This window comes from Melozone crissalis, unplaced genomic scaffold (assembly GCF_028551555.1).
Source record: "Melozone crissalis strain CALT ecotype California unplaced genomic scaffold, PUWL_Pcris_2 ptg000271l_1, whole genome shotgun sequence".
In the NCBI taxonomy this organism is placed as follows: Eukaryota; Metazoa; Chordata; class Aves; order Passeriformes; family Passerellidae; genus Melozone; species Melozone crissalis.
This window is the reverse complement of record NW_026536025.1, coordinates 230,001-235,000: the sequence shown is the minus strand read 5'-3', so window position 1 is coordinate 235,000 and position 5,000 is coordinate 230,001.

The window sequence follows — 5,000 nt, the reverse complement described above, 5'->3', positions numbered from 1 at the left end:
TCGCTCCCGCGGCTCAGCTCCAACCGCACCGCCGCCCGGCGCTGCTCGCGGCCGGCACCCACGGGGCGCTACCCGGACCGGGGCCGGCACCGGCACACCTCGCGTGGTTTTCGAAGGACACCTGAAGGCTAGCGGGGCCACGCGGCCGTCACACAGCTGGGGTCGGTAAAGACGCCACCCCCCGGCAGCGGGAGGGGCGACACCTCGCCCGCAACGGGAAGCGAACTGGAAAGGAGACCGCCCTGCCCGAGCACCGGACCCCCCCCGCCGTGACTTCCCCGCGACAGAGAAGCCCCGGAGGGAGAGCCGGCCCGCCGGGGGCCCTCTCCGACGCCACCCGAAAAGCCTCATCGATCGGGCGCGCGGCCAAGGAAGGAACCGCGCCAACAGCGACAAGGGCCCCACGGCCACGGTCCTGGGACAACGGCGACGGCCGCCCAGCCCCGCCTGCGGAGCGCTCGCGGCAGAGGAGGAGCGCGGGGGGTGCCGCCACCCGCCCGCCCGGCCCGCGGGCGCCAACGGCTTTTCCCTTTCGGCTAGGCAACGGCAGGACTGGGACTGGGCTGGCCCGCCAGGCCGGGGGGACTCGGCTTCCCCTTCCGGCCCGGGGGAACCCGGCCGAGCGTGCGAGAAAAAGTGCCACCGGACCGCGCCACCGGCGGCCGGCTCTCCCTTCCCGGAAAAAAGCAGCCGGGGGGAACGGCACCACCAAAAAGGCACATGGAGACGCGTTCGCGGCGACCCGTGCTAGCCACGGGGGCCGCGGGCCCGGGACGCCGGGGACCCGGGGGGCGAGTTACGAGCCTCACTCCCCCACGGACCCGCCGGCATCCCGCTCGCTCCCTTCTCTCTCGCCGCCGTCGCTTTTCGCGTGGCCCGCGCGCCCCTTCGGTCGCAACGCCTCTCGGTGCCGCGGCTTAGGGCCGCCGGAGAAAAACTAGAAAGATCCGCGGAGGCCGGGCGGGCGCCCCCACTCTGCCCGCACGCCTAAGCCGCGGAGAAAACGACGGACCCCCGCCCGGCAACCCAGCCCGCCCGGCAGAAGCGGCTCGGTCGATGCGGCCACGACCGAGGTGGGCGAGGCGCCGCCGCCTCGCCCGGGACAAGTCCGGGGGGCTCTCTCCATCGGGTGCCGGGCCCGTCAACTCCGAAAAGAAAAACTTTGCCCGCCGACGCGGGTCCCCGGCTTAAGGCCGAGGAAGGGGGACGGCTTCAACGACGCGGCCCGGGGACGGGGCGCCCCGACCCCGGGCTCCGCCGCTTCACCGGGCGGGCCGGCCCGCCGCCGAGGTTCCGACCGACAGCCCAAAACAGTGCCCGCCGAGTGGGCCCCGGCTTAAGGCCAGGCACAAAAGGGACGAGGCGCCGCCGCCTCGCCCGCCACCGCTGCCCAGGGGGGGGCCGCCCCCCCCCTTGCGAATCGGCCGGCAGAAGCCGGGCCGGAGCGGGACACGCTCGCAGCTTTTCTCTCTCCCTCTCTCTCTCCGCCTCGCCTCGGCCGCCGAGCGGCTCTCTCGGGGATTCCGCCCCCCCTCAATTTCGCAGCCCTTCTCTCTCGGCCTCTGTCGGGGGGGATTCCGCCTCCTGCCGTCGCAGCCCTTCTCTCCCGGCCGGGAGCCCCCCCTCCTGTCGCGGCCCCTCTCTCTCGGCCTCTCGGGGGGCAATTCCGCCGTCTGTCGCAGCCCTTCTCTCTCGCGGCCTCCCTTTCTCACTGTACCAACTTCCTCGGGGAAAGACGGGAGCCGGGACGGAGCCACACAGACTCGTCCCGGCTAGGCGGCACTTGCTCTGCCCTGCCGACCGCACGAGCGCGGCCGCTCCACACCGCCTTACACGCAGGCACGGGGTGAAACCAACCTGCGGGGATGCGGCCCGTCACCTCGCTCCCATAATACGGACAGATGAGTCCAAAGCCGCCCAGGCCTCCAAGAGAACCAATGGAGCTCGACCGGGGAGGGGCGCCACCGCAGGCCGCCTCTTACGATGACGCAGCCGGAGGCGGCCGACAACAGCGACCCCTTGGTGAACTTCCGCAGCCGGCCGCGACAACAGGTCTACCCGGCACCCGCCGAAATTTGACTAAGTCCGGCCGGAGCGAGGTAGACCTGGTGTCCCCGGCCGGCGCCCGCCACCCGGGGGCAAGGACGACCCACGGCGGCCCCGGGGTCGGGGTAGACCTGGTGTCCCCGGCCGGAGCCGGGGTAGACCTGGTGTCCCCGGCCGGCCACGGGGGAGACCAGGTGTCCCCGGCCGGAGCCGGGGTAGACCTGGTGTCCCCGGCCGGAGCCGGGGGAGACCTGGTGTCCCCGGCCGGCCACGGGGGAGACCAGGTGTCCCCGGCCGGAGCCGGGGTAGACCTGGTGTCCCCGGCCGGAGCCGGGGGAGACCTGGTGTCCCCGGCCGGCCACGGGGGAGACCTGGTGTCCCCGGCCGGCCACGGGGGAGACCTGGTGTCCCCGGCCGGAGCCGGGGTAGACCTGGTGTCCCCGGCCGGAGCCGGGGTAGACCTGATGTCCCGCCGGATCCGGGGTAGACCTGGTGTCCACGGCCGGAGCCGGGGTAGACCTGGTGTCCACGGCCGGACTTTGCTTTCTGCAGCCCAGTGCTCGGCGTAGACCTGACATCCCGGGTCCCGGGGTAGACCTTGTGTCCTGGGCTTCGGGGTAGACCTGGCGTCCCCTGGCTGAGGGTAGACCTGGTGTCTTTGCCGGACTTTGCTTTCTGCCGCCCACGGCTAAGGGTAGGACTTAGGGTTTCCCTGGGCCCAGGGGTAGACCTGGTGTCCTGGGCTTCGGGGTAGACCTGGTGTCCCAGGACCCGGGGTAGACCTGGTGTCCCCGGCCGGAGCCGGGGTAGACCTGGTGTCCCTTCACAGCCGCCCTCCTTCCGAGCGCCACGGCGAGCCGCGGCGGCGCCGGAGCCGGCTTGACCTGATGAGCCAGGACCGGCCCGGACCCGGGGTAGACCTCCCATCCCCCTGTCGTCGCCCGCCGCCCGGGTGCCTCACCGTCCCCATCGATCCCGGAGCCGGGCTAAGCTCACAGCCTCATAACACCCTGGAGCCAGACGGCTCCATCAGCCCCGTCCCGCACAATGAACCCCACCCCCCTTTCAAGATCCATAGATATTTTCGGGTTTTTTTTTGTTGGTCTTTTGGGATTTTGTGTTTTTGTTTTTTGTTTTGGTTTTTTTGGGGTTTTTTTGTTTTTTTTTTTTTTTTGTTTTTTTTTTTTTTTTTTCTTTCTTTTTTTTTTTTTGGTGGGGTGTTTTGTTTTGTTTTTTTGGGGTTTTTTCTTTTTGGTTTTTTTGTTTTTTTTTTTTCTCTTTCTTTCTTTCTTTTTTTCTTTTTTTTTTTTTTTTTTTTTTGTTTCGGCTCTGTTTGATGCTGAGTTTTGAGGCTGGTTTTTTTTGGGGGGGTCGGTGGTCTTGTGGTTTGGATTTGGGTAGAACGGCTCCTCTATTCGCTTGGAACGAGAAACTCATCCGGGAAAACAAACCAACAATAAAAATGGGCACATTTTATTTCTTTTCCTTTTGTATCCAGAGCACTCCCAGCCGAGCCGACGGGCAGCCCGTGCCCCGTGGTCTGCCTGCTGACACGCTGAACTGGCGAAACAGCGCCCCCACCGCCCCGCGCCCCCGCCCTGCCGCCCCCCCCCACGCCCTCCTGAGACCCTATACAGCCCGGCCCCCCTGGCCCCGATGCGGCGCGGCTCGCCCCGCCCCGCCCCGCCCCGCCCACCGGTAGAGGCGGCTGCCGCCGGCACCACCGCCAGCACGCAGGCGGCCACTTTCGGGCGGGCTCTTTCACGGTCCGCAGAGGTCTTCCGCCCTCGACGTGAGTCTAGGGGGCCGTGGGGGCTCGGTGCCGAGGCGCCCGGGGCCGGCACGAAGCCGCCGGCCCTTGGCCCTCGTCCGCACACAGACACAGATACAGCGCCACACCCACCGACCCCCCGCCAGTGCGCACGCTCACTCCCCAAGGTCATCCCTTCAGGCCACCTCACCGCCGCGCGTGCACACGCACGCGCGGACAACCATCCCCGCCCCCTCGCCGCCCCCCGCCACGCCTCCTGCCCCCGCCTCCCCGCCAGGGCCCGCCCGCCCGCCTGGCTGCCGGTCCGCGTGCACGCTCTCGCGTGCCCTCTCTCCCTGTCGCTGGCCCCGTCCCCGTCCCCGTCCCCGCGCCCGCCCCTGCCCCTGCCCCTGCCCCTGCCCCTGCCCTTGCCGTCTCTGTCGGAGCCGCGCACGCCCATCGGCGGTTGGGGGCGCCCCACCCTCTCGCATCAGCCTCCCCGGCGCCCCGCCCTCCCCCACCAGCCTCCCCGGCGCTGTCTGCATACTTTTCCCGCTTGCTAGGCACCGGTAGAGGAAGGCCGGCTAGGGACCACAGGTCTAGCCACGGGCTGGGCGGGCGTGGGCTAAGGCCGGCGGGGACCACAGGTCTAGCAAATGGGGCCAGGTGGCCGTAGGCCAAGGCCGGCCGGCGACACCAGGTCTACCCCGAGCCCTGGGACACCAGGTCTACCCCGGAGTCCGGGAGACCAGGTCTACCCCGTGGGCCTGGGACACCAGGTCTACCCGGTGGCCCGCGACACCGGGTCTACCACGTGGCCCTGGGACACCAGCTCTACCCCGAGGCCTGGGACACCAGATCTACCCCGAGCCCTGGGACACCAGGTCTACCCCGGAGTCCGGGAGACCAGGTCTACCCCGTGGCCCTGGGACACCGGGTCTACCCGGTGGCCCGCGACAACGGGCCTACCACGTGGCCCTGGGACACCAGGTCTACCCCGAGGCCTGGGACACCAGATCTACCCCGTGGCCCTGGGACACCAGGTCTACCCTCAGCCAGGGGACATCAGGTCTACCCCGTGGCCCTGGGACACCAGGTCTACCCCGCGGCCCGGGACACCAGGTCTACCCCGGGGTCCGGGACACCAGGTCTACCCCGTGGCCCTGGGACACCAGGTCTACCCTCAGCCAGGGGACATCAGGTC